The sequence below is a fragment of the Dendropsophus ebraccatus genome, chromosome 3 (genome assembly GCF_027789765.1).
Source record: "Dendropsophus ebraccatus isolate aDenEbr1 chromosome 3, aDenEbr1.pat, whole genome shotgun sequence".
In the NCBI taxonomy this organism is placed as follows: domain Eukaryota; kingdom Metazoa; phylum Chordata; class Amphibia; order Anura; family Hylidae; genus Dendropsophus; species Dendropsophus ebraccatus.
Window position 1 is genome coordinate 76,045,122 of NC_091456.1, and position 17,843 is coordinate 76,062,964.

Consider the following 17,843-nt stretch of genomic DNA (forward strand, 5'->3'; position numbering starts at 1 on the left):
TTTATCTCTCTCAGCAACAGTTGTTGCTGCTGCCTGCCTGGCTGCACTCACTGGCCACAATTCTAAGGAAAGAGAGTACACCCGATCCTTGTGTCGTGCTCTTCTCTCCAGCCTGTAAGACCGCCGTGGCCACCGAGCTTTCCTAAGCAGCAAATCTGGTCGCTGACACAATAGTACTAGTCCTTTCCTACACACCATAGGGTTACTGGGGATGTATCACTTGTATCACTACAAAGTAATGGGTTATCAACCAACTTCTATAGACGTGTGCAGGGCTGGACTGGCCATAGGGCACTTCTGGCAAATGCCAGAAGGGCCGATGGCCTCCGGGTTCCAACTGACCCGGTGACTGCCGTAGGGAAAAGGAGTCACCGGGCCATGAGGAAGACTGGACCGGCCCCACATTGCTCCGTCAGGCCCCCGTATGATGCGCGGCTGCCAGGGTTGTGGCGTCCTATCCTCGTCGAAGTTCTCATAACGGCCCAGGACAGAAGAAGAAAATGAAAAGGGAAGAACTCCGATCAGAGAAGACGTCCCCTGTGAGTCACCTGATGTAACTGCACTGTAATGTATGGGAGCTGGGTCTACCTCTATATAACTGTATAAGGTGATATTGGTCTTTTTAAAGTGGATTTTATTCAGTAGCAGTGATGACATTAGTCAGCATGTGGTGGTATTAGTCAGCATGCGGTGGTATTAGTCAGCATGCGGTGGTATCAGTCAGTATGCGGTGGTATCAGTCAGTATGAGGGGTATTTGTCAGTATGCGGTGGTATTAGTCAGTATGCGGTGTTATAAGTCAGTATGTGGTGGTATTAGTCAGAATACGGTGGTAGTCAGTATGTGGTGGTATTAGTCATTATGTGGTGGTAGTAGTCAGCATGCGGTGGTATTAGTCAGTATGTGGTGGTAGTAGTCAGTATGTGGTGGTAGTAGTCAAAATGTGGTGACATTAGTCAGTATGTGGTGGTATTAGTCAGAATGCGGTGGTATTAGTCAGAATGCGGTGGTTTTAGTCAGTATGCGGTGGTTTTAGTCAGTATGTGGTGGTATTAGTCGGTATGTGGTGGTATTAGTCGGTATGTGGTGACATTAGTATGCAGTGGTATTAGTCAGTATGCGGTGGTGGTGTTAAACTCAGCACGGTGACCGGGGCCGGAAGCTTCTGTCTCTGTACACTGTGTAGTGGTGACGACCTGTAACTGCAGCTCAGCTACACAGTACAGAGACAGAAGCTTCGGACCCCATTTACTGTGTTATTATCTGTAATTCCAGTCATGGCTGTGATGATACAACATGTAGCCATGCTGCACTCACAACATCCTCTCATAACTTATCACCACACGTCGAGTGGGCCTATATGCTCTGAAATGCCAGGGCTTATTTTCAGTCCCAGTCCGGCCCTGGACGTGTGAATGGTAAAGCTGACCGCATACATCACCAGTGTCTGCAATGTGCCACAATTCCCATCTAGAAGTATAGGAAATGTGTGAGGCCGTAGCTTTCAGGTTTCATCTTCTATAGTTATTAGAGATGAGTAAACCGGGTTCGGGTTCGAGTCGATCCGAACCCGAACGTTCAGTATTTGATTAGCTGGGGCTGCTGAACTTGGATAAAGCTCTAAGGTTGTCTGGAAAACATGTATACAGCCAATGACTATATCCATGATTTCCACATAGGCTTAGGGCTTTATCCAACTTCAGCAGCCACCGCTAATCAAATGCCGAACGCTCGGGTTCGGATGGACTCCAGCATGCTCCAGGTTCGCTCATCTCTAATAGTTATGCTATAGATATAGAAATAAAGAAGGTATCAATGTGGGTCCAAAGTACAGTCCTATGCGTCCTCACTCATCAGACTAATTCTACTTTCCAAGAACCCTGAATGGACAATCTACTGTAGTGGCAGATCCTCTATATGGGTATTTATGTATGAAAACTAACAAGCACAGGGGAGAGGTAATGGTGGCCACACAATGGGGGTCACCAGGCAGAATACATGGCCTCTGCTCTCAGGTGTCCTATGATATAGATAGGATATTGAAGTGAAGAATGTATCAGTGTACTTCAAGCACAGTCCTATTAGTTGTCACTCAGCTTTCCCAGAGCCCTGAATGGTAAAGCTGCTACACGGAGTGACGCGTCCTCTTCTCTGGCATAGTACAGCGGTGGCCGCCATACTGGAAGTCTATGACACAAGACATGTCCGTGACCCGGACCCCGTCAGGTTACCGTCCTCACACACAGGAGGAGACAGGCAGAGCCCCGTGCCGGCTGTGTCGCCCTCTTAAGGGGCGGGGCCTGAGTCCACGTGCTGCTGGGAGGACGGGCCAGCCACATAAACAGAGCGCAGCTCCCTGACCGCTAGTAACCCCGCTGTACTGCGCCGCTCCGGCTATAAAAGGAACTCCTCCATATAAACCTTACATTGCTGCTGCTTTTTTTTTCTTTTCTCTCTAAGACAGAGAGGGGGAGATAGTGTGTCGGCAGGGGATGCTGACAGGACATATCCAGCCAGTGCAGCCAGGGGAAGCAGCACATCTGTTCTGTCCGGGCTGGAGTCTACACTAGTCCCATCTATGAGGGGCTGCTGCTGAGTGAGGGGCTTCCAGCTGAGTGAGGGGCTTCCAGCTGAGTGAGGGGCTTCCAGCTGACGGCCACCAGGACTGGAGACAAGGTAAAGGACAATGCCTCAGCTATTCTGACCGGGCTACTTACAGGGTTATTGTGACAACTTGGCTGTTAACCCTTTGCTGACTTATTTGTTAGTAATTTCTGATAGACAGTGAGAATCACCTTGTGTGTTATTGTTATTGTAATGGATGAGGGTCATCAGCAAGGTCAGATCGCCTATACCTGGAGCTTGTGTGTGTATATATATATATATATCTCTCAGAGGAGAGGCATTGTGTATGTACAGTCTGGCTGTTGTTTTCCTATAGTGCTCATATATGTATGTATGTATGTATGTGTATATATATATATATATATATATATATATATATATATATATATATATATATATATATATCTCAGAATAGAGGCATTGTGTACAGTATGTACACAGTCTGGCTGTGTGTTTTCCTATAGTGCTCATATATGTATGTATGTATGTATGTGTATATATATATATATATATATATATATATATATATATATATATATATATATCTCAGAATAGAGGCATTGTGTACAGTATGTACACAGTCTGGCTGTGTGTTTTCCTATAGTGCTCATATATGTATGTATATATATATATATATATATATCTCAGAGGAGAGGCATTGTGTATGTACACAGTCTGGCTGTGTTTTCCTATAGTGCTCATATATGTGTATATATATATATATATATATCTCAGAATAGAGGCATTGTGTACAGTATGTACACAGTCTGGCTGTGTGTTTTCCTATAGTGCTCATATATATATGTATGTGTATATATATATCTCAGAGGAGAGTCATTGTGTATGTACACAGTCTGGCTGTGTGTTTTCCTATAGTGCTCATATATGTATGTATATATATATATCTCAGAGGAGAGGCATTGTGTATGTACACAGTCTGGCTGTGTTTTCCTATAGTGCTCATATATGTATGTATATATATATATCTAAGAGGAGAGGCATTGTGTATGTACACAGTCTGGCTGTTGTTTTCCTATAGTGCTCATATATATGTATGTGTATATATTTATCTCAGAGGAGAGTCATTGTGTATGTACACAGTCTGGCTGTGTTTTCCTATAGTGCTCATATATGTATGTATATATATATATCTCAGAGGAGAGGCATTGTGTATGTACACAGTCTGGCTGTGTTTTCCTATAGTGCTCATATATGTATGTATATATATATATCTCAGAGGAGAGGCATTGTGTATGTACACAGTCTGGCTGTGTTTTCCTATAGTGCTCTTTGTTTACTTGCAGCCTTGTGCTGTTTGCCTTGGACTCTCAGCCCTGGATGTCATGGATCTGGAGGAGGAGGACTGTGTCTCTTCTGTTATGATGATCATTTCTAGTGATCAGTAATCGATTAGGTGACATCATTGTGATCCCAATCTCTTAGCAGACCCCCCCCCCATCCTGACTTTACACGATGTTTGTGTAGTGTGGGCTGTAGCCAGAGGGAACAATGGAGAACATACAGACCCCATACAGATGTTGCCCTTGATGGGACCCCACAACTAACTTCTGTTTCCATGTATTGTAGCCTTATGTATTCCTATAGCGATTGTCCTACCAGGATGAGTGTACTATAGAGCAGCCTGTTGTGCTGCATCTGCCTGGAATGTACAAAACAAGCACTTGTGTAGTGTAGGTGTGTATACACATCACTGCGTCTGCTCATTTCTCTATGGATATTCATGTTAGTGTCATGTTTAGTGGTACTAGGTCCAGAATGGTCTTGTATCCTGAGATTTGTGCTGTTCTATCTGATCTCCTGTGTTAGGTGTGATCACAGATCTGCCATCTGGGCTGCTCACCATTATAGCCAGGCGTTGGAGCTGTGGAGAGGAATGACCGCCAGTAACCTCTTCTGTGTAGTCATAGCTGAGATAAAGTGCACAGGAAAGATGTGGAACAGCCAGGCGGAATATACTAGACAAACCCTAGATAGATGTGCCTGTCCTCTCCTTATTTATCACCTTGCTTGATGGGAGACTCTTCATTGTTCTAGTAATACAGTCCATATGCATAGTGGATCCCAGATCTTGTTATTTGAAGATCCCCCCCCCCCCCCCCCAATACTACTGTATCATAAGTAAAGAAAAATTGATTTGTATGGGTTTCTCCTTTTCTAGACAGCATGATGTAATCTCAGTGTGTGATCTGTTCTAGGCAGGAGCAGATAGGTGTGTATTGTACCTATCAGGGAGAAGATCTTAGGCAACAAAATTGCAACATCTCTTATCTATCACAGTGTGTTGGCATGATGTATACCACACAGCTTCATACACACTAATATCGCTGGACCCTAAAGGGGTTCCCAAGTGAAAAAAAAATCTTTTAGCTGATGTCAGAAAGTTATACAGAATTGTTATTTACTTTTACATAAAAATTTCCAGTCTTCCAGTACCTAACAGCTGCTGTATGCCCTGCAGGAAGTCGTGTATTCTTTCCAGTCTGCTCTCTGCTGCCACCTCAGTCCGTGACCTACCAGACTAATATACTATGTTATATGTATGTTATTGTGTTTGACAGACATTCGCAATGCATCGGCCTAAACACCATAGCATTGTGTCCCACAGGACAATTTTCAGTGTTTAACCTGTTCACCATCTGATACTAATATAAACTTGAACTATAAAATAGTCCTAGTTACAGCCCCAAATCTAAGGTCCAGATTTATTAAAGGGTGTAAAATAGAGTCTGGTCTATACTGACCCTAGCAACCATGGGCAGGGATAATAAATCTGGGCTCATGTACATTAGTAATATGCTAAATAATAGACTAAACAAATCCCAGGAGCCAGGTAGTCAGAGCACCTAGAAATCTTTTACTAATGCTTTTTGGCTAGCTTTCCATAGCTTCCACTGCATATAAAAGTTCTTATTGGTCCATTATAATGTAATAGTCTCCTTACTGGTGTTATTGGCTCTCCAGTCTTTTCTCCATCTCCAGCCTGTACATATATTGTGTGTTTATATAGTTCTCTTCATGGGGTAAGCAGACAAGGGGGAGTCAGGATGGCTAAATAAAGGGGGGTCAGGATGGCTAAATAAAGGGGGGTCAGGATGGCTAAATAAAGGGGGGTCAGGATGGCTAAATAAAGGGGGGTCAGGATGGCTAAGTAAAGGGGGAGTCAGGATGGCTAAGTAAAGGGGGAGTCAGGATGGCTAAGTAAAGGGAGGGGGTCAGGATGGCTAAGTAAAGGGGGGAGTCAGGATGGCTAAGTAAAGGGGGGAGTCAGGATGGCTAAGTAAAGGGGGAGTCAGGATGGCTAAGTAAAGGGGGGAGTCAGGATGGCTAAGTAAAGGGGGGAGTCAGGATGGCTAAGTAAAGGGGGGAGTCAGGATGGCTAAGTAAAGGGGGGAGTCAGGATGGCTAAGTAAAGGGGGAGTCAGAATGGCTAAGTAAAGGGGGAGTCAGGATGGCTAAATAAGGGGGTCAGGATGGCTAAATAAGGGGGTCAGGATGGCTAAGTAAAGGCCAGTGGAAGGCTCAGCATTGAACTACAGGGCCTGCAAACAACATGAAGCTCTTTGTCTGCTTAATAACAAGAAAAGAGGATGTTTTCCAGAACAAGAGGAAGCCCTGCAGGTTGCTGGAATGCTGGATATTTCTATGATTTATTACAGCTTTTCAGCCATTATCTGGGGTCGCTTTCCTTCATGGGCTTACCAGTTTCTATACAATGGTGGGAATAGACCTGATAGTACTTAAGTGATGCTTACAGAAGTCTTACGTTTGCCGAACATGTGTGCGTCACTCCTGTACAAACAACATTGTGTGTGTTTTTTGCATATAAAAATAGAGGCATGTGATTCATCATGGCAGTTTGCTAAGCACATGTCTCTGTATGTTACTCATGGTAATTCTATCGTTGTAATAGAAAACATGTTGTAAGGTATCTTTGTATACACAAACTTTACTGCTATAGAAAAACGTTTGACAGGTCACCCAGACGTTTCATATGTATTGATCAGTTTTTTCTTGTGTTCTTGAGATGCTTTTCAGAAGGAGTATAATACAGGTTCCCATTCCAGCTTGATTTCTCAGCGCTTTCATTTCCTCTACAAGGCCTCTAACATGCTGCCATTTTGTTTTATTTTGTGTGTTTAGGAATACAGTTATATTGGAAGCTAGAATGGGAAAGAGGTCGGTATCTTTGCGTGTCTTTCCCATGATCAAGTTAGACATTTCAGAGATACCAAATTAACTGGCTGCACTATTACCTGTGGGTAACAGGTGGCAGTATAGAGCCAAATTCTTGTTTTAGGTGTGAATAACATGGCCCTTGTGACTAGTAAGATGGGTCCGGGCAGGGTGAAATAGGATCCCTATGTTAAGTCATTATGCCCATAAAGAATTATAACTTTTAAGTTCCCATGTTGGAAATTGAAGTTTTGCAAACTTCTGGAGAACTGCATGTAGAGACTAGTACATGTGCTAAGCTGTATACAATGTAAAATGGTGGAATATCCCTACTGAAACTGGTAACTACTTCTTTTTGTATAACATATACTACATCGCTATGCAAAGACCAATGTAACCAAATATGATACCATACCAATATACCACAAATTCTATACAGCTGGTCTGCAAAAGCGAATAGCACATTTTTCAGATGCAGTTATATGCATAATGCACATTGACTACGTATAGTGACTCATGGATGATAGTGCCTCTGACCAGAGTCATTCACTTTCCATCATTTGTCTGACCAAGAATGTCATGATAACATCTCCTGAACAAGACTCTGTTCTGCACAGTTTGCTGCCCAGTAGTCTCTCCACTCTCCACTTTATCAGCGTCTTTCTACCTGCTACACAAACTTCCCATCCTGCTGCTCCCTTTAACGCCCACAGCCTTAAGCCCCTATTACACACAGCGGCTCAGCAGTACAGTTAAGCTGTATGTCAGAATGCACCCTGGCGCTGTCAGCTCCTCGTTCCCTGCTTGCTGCCACTGCTATCACACATGGCGGCAGCGAGCAGGTGAGTCCGGAGGCGGCCGCGAGGAGGTGCGGGGGGGCTGCCCGGGTTATTGCTGGATCGTCCGGGCAGCCCATAGGGAATAGTGATGTCTCCTGCCGCCTCTCCTATTCCGCGGAGCGATAGCATCAGATCGTTCAACATGTTGAAAGACAAACGACTGCAACGATCAGCCAACATCGTTCATGTCAGTTGATCGTTGCTTTCTATTACACGGGACGATTATCAGCCGATCTCTGTCAAATACGGCCGATAATCATTCCATGTAAAAGGGCCTTTAGTTCCCTCACACTGTTAGGGCCTTAAGTGTCTTCTTTGTGCAGCACACAGTAATAGTGCCGCAGTTAGGCCCATGCAGTAATAGTGACCTCACTCAGTGGTGGCGCCCTTTAGTTTCCTAACAAAGTAATAGTGCCACCTTAGGGCCAGTTTACACAGTGTAAAAGCGGCGGAACTCTCCGCCACGGAATCCCGCCTGCCTCAGTGTCAGTCTGTCTATGGGAGGGCTTGCGCACCTCTGCTCTCCGCACCTCTCTGTTTAAAGAATTGACATGCCGTGTTATAGTAATGCCCCTGACACCTGGGTTGATATTAGTGGAGGCTCTCTGCTTCCCCCTAGGTACGGGAGGCCCTATGGCATCCAACCTGGGTGGCCTCCCTATAATCTGTCCCTGCCTTGTCCTGTCTCAATTAGAGGCTCGCTACAGTATCTTTTCTTAGACCCTATGACATCACACAGAGATTGCCTGCCAGGAGTAAGGGAGCTTGTGCCAAAACTCAGTCTATTGTGTTTAAAGACTCACAATTACAAGTGATTGAAATACTTTTCCAATGTAAAAATTTGAATGGTCATGGGATAGACACAGAAATTAGTAGTCCTTTACAGTATATTGGTCATCAAGAGTGATTTTTATTTTGTATTTCCCTCTCTGCGACTCAGCAGTACAGTTAAGCTGTATGTCAGAATGCGCCCTATGTAGGTACACATGAACAAGCACAGGATGCCTTCAGCGGTACAGTCGCGCTGTAGGCTAGCATGCACCCTATGTAGGTACACGTGAACAAGCACAGCAGGATGCCTCCAGCAGTACTTGTGTCCTATGTTATGGGAAGCCTACACAAAGCTATGAACAACATAACAAGAAAATAACCTTGTCTGCCATGTCAATAGGTCAGAAGCTTCCTATACAGTGTGGAAAATAAGTATTTGATATGCTGACGATTTAGCAAGTTTGCCCACCTACAACGAATGAAGAGGTCTGTAATTTATATCATAGTTAACCTTCAACTGTGAGAGACAGAATCTTTAAAAAATTTCCAGAAAATCGTACTTAAATAAGTATGTGATACAATAAAAAAACACAGCTTACTATTTGGTTCAGAAACCTTTGTTTGCAGTTACAAAGGTCAGACATTTCCGATAGTTCTTGACCAAGTTTGCACACACTGCAGCAGGGATTTTACTCTACCCCTCCATACAGATCTTCTCCAGATCTTTCAGGTTTAGGAGCTGTCGCTGGAAAACATTGAGTTTCGGCTTTCTCCAAAGATTTTCTAGGCCACTCCAAAACCTTGAAATGTCATGTGTTTCGGGTCATTGTCATGCTGGATGACCCAGCTACAAACCATCTATAATGCTCTTGCTTAGGGAAGAAGGTTGTTGGCCAAAATCTTACGATACATCTCTAGTCATTGGTGAACTTCAGACGTGCATGGACATGTGTTGGAGTACGCAGGGGTGCCCTGCAAGATTTCAATCCATGATGCTGTAGCGTGCTTCTAATGGTAATCTTGATAATGTGGTCCCAGCCCTCTTCAGGTCATTGACCAGGTCCTCCTGTGTAGTTCTGGGCCGATTCTTTTCCAGAATCACCCTTACCCCAAGAGGTGAGATCTTTCATGGAGCCTCAGAGGAAGAATAACCCCTAGATGACTCGGGACGTAACGGTATACCATGGTCGCCTGTCACTAGACGACCCTGGATGTTCCGGTACGTTCTTACTACCTATGGAGCTATGAAGTGCGCTCAGCTATCAGCTGCCAGGCCCTCACCCTTAATGACAGGCTGCAGTGATCGCCCTGCAGCCTGTCATTAACCTAAGTGTGGCAGCAGAAGCTTCTGTCACGTACCCATCGGGACCCCCCAGCGTGCCTGTGGAGGTCCCAATCATTTAGCCTGACCGCTGGAGGAGTTCTGCTCACCTCTGCGCGGTCCATTGAGCGATCTTCTCATAGAGCCTGCTACAGACAAGCTCTATGAGAAGATCGCAGATAACACTATTTAGTGTTATGCTATGGTATAGCATTGACCAGTATTACGAAGTTAATAAATAAATGTAATAGTCCCCCAGGGACACTTAAAAAAATGTAAACGGTAAAAATGTTTTTGAAAATATCTCAAAGCTTCTCCCCCAATACAAGTTTAAAATCCCCCTCTTACCCATTACACAAATAAAACGTGTAAAAAAAATTAAACATATTATATATCAAAGCATGCGTGCAAATATGACAATATTGTCCTTGTAAGGTGAACAGTTCAAACAAAAAGAGGGATAAAAGCGCCAGAATTGCTTTTTTTTTATGTATTTAATATATAACGTCTGATCTACACAACTATGGTACTAATAAAAACTAGAGATCATTTCTCTGTCATACCAACTTGAAAAGGTGACTTTCCCTTCAAGTCAGTGCTTCCCTCTCACCAGGAATTTTAGAACATTTACTACGGATAGATGCCAAGCCAAAAATATCTTAAAAAAGAAAGAATACCCATCTGCAGACAGCTGTTTTGGGGTTAATGCCCCTCATCGGTACAGAGCAGAGTGATGAATAATGCTTTTCTGTCCTGTTCTAGCCCATTTAGCCTGTGTGTACTGGAACGTTGTAAGCCGTCAGTGTGCTGCTCCCTAGGGGATGGCTGCTTCCTCCCCAGTGAGGTCCATGAGGGCCCAGTTATTACTTCTATGTATACTCTACTGGATACAAATGAATAAAGCTGTCCGCGTGCCAGTATTGTTAGCATTAAGTCATATCTTTGTATTAGTTATGCCATACTCATATCACATTGTTATAGTCGTAGTTACATTTTTAAGTCTTGAACTGCAAAGATAGTTTATACTCTAAATATGTGTATACAAGCCTATTGCGTCCAGTGCTGGGGCTGATGACGTGGCCTAATATGAGATACTGCTTAGTATCAATGACAATGATTTACTTATAAACCAATAGGTAGCATCCACTGTGGAAAATGTGATCTCTAGATAAATGCCTCATATGTAATATGTCAACTACATGTGCTTGAGGGGAATATTTATCTCTAGTAGTGTAATATATATTCTTTGTCCTTGGGATGCAGACAGAAAAGAATTCTCACTAGTAGTACCATGCTGTGTAAGTCTATCTTTGTTTTTACTATATAACATTGTATCAGTGGGATTAGGTCAGCTACATATAAAATATATAATAACATTTTGGGGAGAGGGGCTTAGATTAACAATTGCTACCCTCCACTTAGCTATTATTTCTATTGCTTTTACAGTTAGATACACAAGCAAATGGCATTCACCCCTTGCTGTGTCAGACATTTATTGGACATTTATTGGCTAGTGATTGACAGTCACAGACATGAAAAAGCTTGGGAGTGAGACCACCAAGGAAACATTACGTCTTCTTATATACTTTTATTACATAACACCAACAACACTGTAAGAAAGTGCTATAAATACATAGGAGCCTTACCAATATTAATTGTTCATAGTCAGTGGCCAATAGTTGGATGTAGCACAATACCTTTACTATTCTATGCTGTACTGCCTGGCCAGAGACCACACTAGACATGTTCCAACAGTTTGTTAAAATTTAGGTATGAAACACTGGTCCTACGACTGGCTGCTAAAAAAGAGACGTCTGGGAGGAAGAAGACATTTGTGTCCTAGTAGTAGTGCCTATTAACTGTTTGAATCTCCAGTGAAGAAGATTATTGTTCATTTTTTATTCTTGCTAGCTTATAGCTTATTGTTCGGTCAATTCTGAGAACAATATGACTGTATACATAATATACAAAGCCTTGAGCACCATGTGATAAATTTGTGCAAAGTTAAACTGCAAACATTCAAATAAGACTTATCAGCGCTTGTGTAGATGTGGCCAGATATATAAAGTCACGCACAATAAATGAAATTTGCCATAAATACTGTATAAGATTTCATGCTGCGGCACACGTTTTTCACTTGGCAGACCAGTACCCAAGTCCCAGACCAAAATTTTGAGCAAAGATTGCACGAAAATGTGCAACTTTTTAAAACAGAAACCCATGATTACCTCTTTGTTAAATTCTCCCTTACTCATTTTTACCCCCAAAGAACTGCATGTTTGGCCAAAATGTTAGTAGAGGGATGGGGAGGGCTTATATCTATTAAAGCTTTAGTAGCTTGTTGGATACGGTTGAACTGCTTTGTGTTTAGTAAGGTGGTCAGATATGGCCTTCCATGACAGGTGGTCAGCAGTATTGGTGGTTATTGTGCTGCTTAGATATTCAGCAAAGCAAAGGTCACATGCACAGCTGTGTATTCATCATCAAACACACAATATAGACAGGTGCAGCACTGAGACTTATCTAACGTTAAAGAGCTGAGAGCATGAAAATGCTGACGGTGCCCTGGAGTGGGACACGGCGCAGCACAGGCACTGGGTACAGTAAATATGCGTTCTTTATTTTGTTCACCCCACCCCCTGGCCAAACTGAATATCGGAACATCGTGAGCATGAGTTTTTGTTGCAGCTCGTACATGCTTAGTGACTTACCCCATGATTTTCTTTTTTAGTCAACATACAAAAATTTGGAAGAAGACACAGCAAGCAGTTGCCTGCATAATGAATTATTCAAGGTTGTACAAATAAGACTATACACCAGCCATAACATTCAAACCACCTGCCTAATAGTGTGTGAGTCCCGTTTTGCTGCCAAAATAGCTCTCGTGCATCAAGGTATGGACTACATTAGACCTCTGTAGCAGTTTTATGGTATCTGGCACAAAGACCCGAAGCAGCAAGCCCTGTAAGTTGCAGAGTGGAGTCTCTGTGTATTGGACTTGGTTAGTCAGGCTGGGTTCACACTGCGTTTTTGCAAAAAACGGATGCATTTGTGTGCATCAGTTTTGATCCGTTTTTCCATTGACTTCCATTGTAAAAAAACCCGGATCAAAACGGATCCGTTTTTTTTGACGGACGCAAAAACGTAGCTGACACTACTTTTGCGTCCGTTAAAAAAAAGGGATCCTTTTTGATCCATTTTTTTTTACAATGAAAGTCAATGGAAAAACGGATCAAAACTGATGCACACAAATGCATCCATTTTCAAAACGTAGTGTGAACCTAGCCTAAACGGATCCCGGATTGAGAAATTTGATACCTAAGGCAACACCTTAACAACTTCCACAAACCATTCCCAACATTTTTTTTCAGTCTGGCAGGGCACATTATGCTACTGAAGGAGACCACTGCTTTTAGGAAACATTGATGCCATGAAGAGGTATACTTGCTCTGCAGCGATGTTCAGATAGGTGGTACATGTTGGAGTAACAACCACATAAATGTCTGGCCCCAAGGTTACACAGCAGAACATTGCCGATAAAATTATGCTGCCTCTACCATATCGCCTTCTATCCAAAATGTAATCTTGGTGTCATCTCTTCCCTGGTTCAGTGAGGCATATGCACTCAGCTATCCACATAATGTAAAAGAAAAACACATTTATCAGACCAGCCGCCTTCTATTGCTCCATAGTCCAGACCGCATAGTCCAAATGACCACTAAGTTCTGATCAGTCCATGGCTGCGCAGTCCCAAGGCAACAAGCACCAATGCTTTTTGTGTGGTAACTAACACCACACACTGGGAACACCCTTTAAGACCTGCCATTTTGGAGTAGCTGAGACCCAGTTGTCTAATCATAATTTGGCCTCCATCAAAGCCACTTAGATGCTTATATTTGTCTGTTTTTCCTGCTTCCAAGGTCAAGAATTGATGGTTTACTTGCAGCCTAACATATCCCATCCATTGATTTGGCCATTGTCATGACATATTTTTTTCATTAATATTTCACTTCATCTTTATATATTTGCTTCATTTTACTATGTGTACCGTATGTATGTTAATATATATGCAGAATATAGACCAAGGCCACAGAAAAGGCTAAGTATACTGTGCTATTGATCAGCAGGATGATTGCTGCTCGGAAAGGAATTCAAAATAGAACAGTGAGTGTATCATGTGTGAGAGTGGTCTGCCATTGATTTTTCTGTGTGACATAGAGATGTTTGCCGATAACATAAATGATCACTCTACCACTGCGACAATGTGAGACAAATCATGAAAAGAAAAATTTTCAGCAATTTGGCCCATTCATGAATTCAGTAATATTTGTATCTTGTAGAACAGCTACATCTACCCAAGGTTTTATGTGAGATCAGATTTTATTATAAATATAACTGCTTAGTGACATAGAACGCCCCAAAAGGCACAAAGAGCAAAATAGATTGGGATCAGGATTGGAATGTTTGGGTTATTACTCAGTATAAGCAATGGATATTCTACAAAGATTATAGCATTGAAAAATACAAAGTTTTACTTAAAGCTGAAATTACTTTTTTTTACGTATCATGATGTATAAAATCAGTTAAAATAGGTGGAGGAACCACAAGTCACAGAAAGCGTCCAGGATACGCTGTGCAATAGCGATTTACAATTTATGTCGGCGCATGAAATAACATTCTGTGCAGTTTTACTGCACATGTTAAAGACTTGATAGTAATATAATCAGCAAAAAGGAGTGTATACATCAGTGTATTGCATGATCAGATAACTAAGTGCAGAAGCATTACTAGCTCAGAACACTGTATCTGTACCCAGATTAATGTAAATTGAAGAAAATTACCAATCAAGGGTTGTCTTCTGTTTTATTCAAATCCATCAATGATTTGGGGTTTTTTTTTTGGACCAACATGAAATTTGTTCATGCACCATTTTTATGGCTGTCCAGAAATGGATCTCAAATGAGAAGTGAACTTTTTTTTTTTTTTTTTACTTCATTATTGTCCTTGATGACAGATCTAAACAAAAGGTATTTCTGTTCATGTCCGTTTGCAAGTTATCCATCATCATCATTAGTTTTTTTTTTCCCCACTAAGCATGTGCAGAAGAAAAAAAAACAGAAAGGAAAATAAACTGATATGCAAATGGATGATGACTGAAGCGAAAGGATGTACAAAGTCAGTTTTGTTAGTTTTTTTTAAGCCAAAATGCAAACGATCCATTAAAAAAAAAAAAAAAGTAAAAAAAAAATATATATATAATTTTGCAATCAGTTTGCTCCTAGTTAGTAGCAAACTAATCATTTAATATAGACAGATCCTTTCATGAAATGCTGATGTGAACCCAGGCTAAGTAGAGGGGTGTTCACATTGCGAGTTTTGCAGTGAAATCCGCTTGTATGCTTGGTACAAATAGCCCCCTGAATTCCCGCAGCAGATAATTAGGGCCATAGACTGTATTTGTACTGGGCATAGTAGTGGATTTCAATGTAAAACTCGCAGTGTGAAATTCACTGCAAATGCGGTATGTGTGAACACACCCACAATGTGTTAGACACATCTTATAGATTGTAAGTCCTCGCAGCCAGGGTCCTCTTCCGCCATGTGCCAGTCTGCCATTTGCCTTCATGTAATGTGTTTTTAAACTTGTATTTTTCCTGTCTGTTACCCCCCACCTCTTGTATAGCGCTCTGGAATTAAGGGCGCTCTATAAATAAATTAATAATGATAATTTTTAACACCCCCCTCCGTTTCTGCAGTGTAGATAGAGGAGTGAGTAACTGTCCGGGCCCGTGAACATTAGACAGAGGGTTGAAGATGCCAGAAGACTGCTTTATGCCACAACGTTTTACACGTCTGTAGACTTTTGTTAGGTAATATGTCTGGCAGGGAATGTGTATATTAGGCATTCACAGAATGTATCTATTTATGACACCTGATTCATGTTACCAACTTTACATTCTTGAGCTGGAGCCTTTTTCCCATATACTGTTTACCGCAGACAACCTTTCACACCCATGCACTCTGCCAGACAAGCTGTACCACGAAGATACAGACTTGCTAGCGTAATAGGAATTTTGTTTATGGCAATGAAGCAAACTAATAGAAACATTTCTATAATGTTAGTAAAAAGTCCTCTAGGCGATATCATCTTGTACAGAATTAAGCTAAATACGAAAGGTTGTCCATTTTTGTCATCTCTTCTATTGTAGTTAGGTGTATTTCTTTTTTTTTTTTTTTTTTTTTTAGTTGAAGTGTATTGTTTTATATGTTTAGGTAATGTAATAGTATTCTTAAAAAAATGAAACCCAGAGAAGCATATTACAGGGATGGAGTTTTTAGTTTTTTTTTCTTTGACAAGAAACAAAAGAGAAGATGAGTCCTTTGCCCTATAGTCGTTCAGTGGCTGGTCATAGTACTCATTATTTCAAAACAGCCATTGTTTTCAAGTAACTGCAATTATTTGCCATTAAATGACGGCCATCCACTCAATTTCAACAGTGTGTGAACATAGCCTTTCTGTGTTTTCAATCCACTCCTGATTTAGGTGCAAAAATGCTGAGCAAAAATACTGTGTGGGAACATATATTCAGCAGTTTTTCAGGCCCATATATGATGTCTGCGGTCTTCGTCTGCAAGCCGCAAAAAAATTAATGAGTAAAGCATTTGTAATAGTTTTTCTTTTTAGTGGATCAGCAAAAAAGGTGAAGGTAATAAATAAGTGGTAATGGATTAAAATGGTCCATATTCTTTACCAATGAGAAGACCTAACAGATGTTTTATATGTAAAGACTTCTATAGGACGATGTGTGCCACAATTACGGTCCATACTAGAGCTTGTCAGTATTTTCTGCAGATTGCAGGTGCATAAATATACAGACAATATGAATTGTCCAATTGAAATCAGTGGGCCCTAAAATTGTCCATAATTGCGTATCTGAAATTACGGACAAAACTACAGAATGTGTGAATATAGCTTAAGGCCCTACTCACACGTCAGTTGTTCTGTCCACAATTGGGACCCAGGACAGAACATAAGACCAATGGATTTCAATCACCCTGTTCACATGTCCGTACACATTGTGTGTACGGGGCTGTGATCCGCGCTACAATAAAAAGCATTGATATCTTCAATGTAATGATCTTTGAATTGCGGAGTACTACTGATGCACATTCATAGTGCAGTCCTCCATTACGGGCTGCACTACAGACATGTGAGTGAGGCCTACCAGTTTTAGTACTAGTGTAGCTTACTAGTGTACGAGTTCATAACATGAACATGCGCCTGCTGTACTCCTGAGCAGCTGTACATTTCTGCCATGATTTCCCCCCTTATAATGTCCCCTATATGTTTAGTAATAGAGCAATTCATTGGATTGCCTGTACAGTGCTAGTATACGGTATAGAGTAAATGACAATATAATGACTGGCTGAAACAAATCACTCTTTAACAGAATACAGTTAGCATTCCTTGACATTCCGTGTCCAGATGTTTCTTGCAGCAGTCATGACTTAAATATATATTGTGATCCAATCCTTGTTAATACTGCTCTTACCTGAAATACCCGGTGAGCAAGTCAGATGATGAAAAAGGGCTGCACAATACTGAATGTTGTCATGTGGGTGATGGTCAAGACAAAATGACTAAACCTATGAGATGAGACATGGGATATTAATCTGAGAAATGCCGGCTTGTTGTTTACTCCTGAGGATTACAGTAAATGTGAATGATGACTGAGCATCTGATGAATAACATCTACTCTGACCTTTCAGCTTTGCAGGATTTGGGATATTTAGAAAAGGTAAAGAAAGTATAAAATGGAAGGGATTCTAGCATGGAAGTATAAGGTGCCCAGTATGCTTTCCTGACAGACTAATAGCAGGTGGAGGTTAACATCCATACAAAGTAGCCACTCGATGCAGAGACAATTAACAATCTCAAACGAGCGCTATTGCGAAAGACCTGAAAACGTTCACTCATTTCCATGGAACAATAATCGTTACTTATGATCGTAATTGCAATCGTTTTTCTTCGCTATTTATTCGCTATTGCGTTCGTATCTATTGCAAACGACCGAACGATGTCTTATTCAATG

General features: G+C 41.6%; 1 protein-coding gene across 5 annotated transcripts in view; it reads left to right on the plus strand.

Moving 5' to 3' along the window:
- The window catches only part of ABCA1 (ATP binding cassette subfamily A member 1), a 314,953-nt gene that overhangs the window by 226,233 nt on the left and 70,877 nt on the right, over positions 1–17,843 (plus strand). For 4 of the 5 annotated variants that reach the window (XM_069962027.1, XM_069962025.1, XM_069962029.1 and 1 more), the window contains exon 1: positions 2,441–2,676. The exons of the other annotated variant lie outside the window; for it this stretch is intronic. The gene's annotated coding sequence lies outside the window, so the exon portion shown is untranslated. Of the gene's footprint in view, positions 1–2,440; positions 2,677–17,843 lie in introns of those variants that run through there. 5 annotated transcript variants of the gene reach the window in all.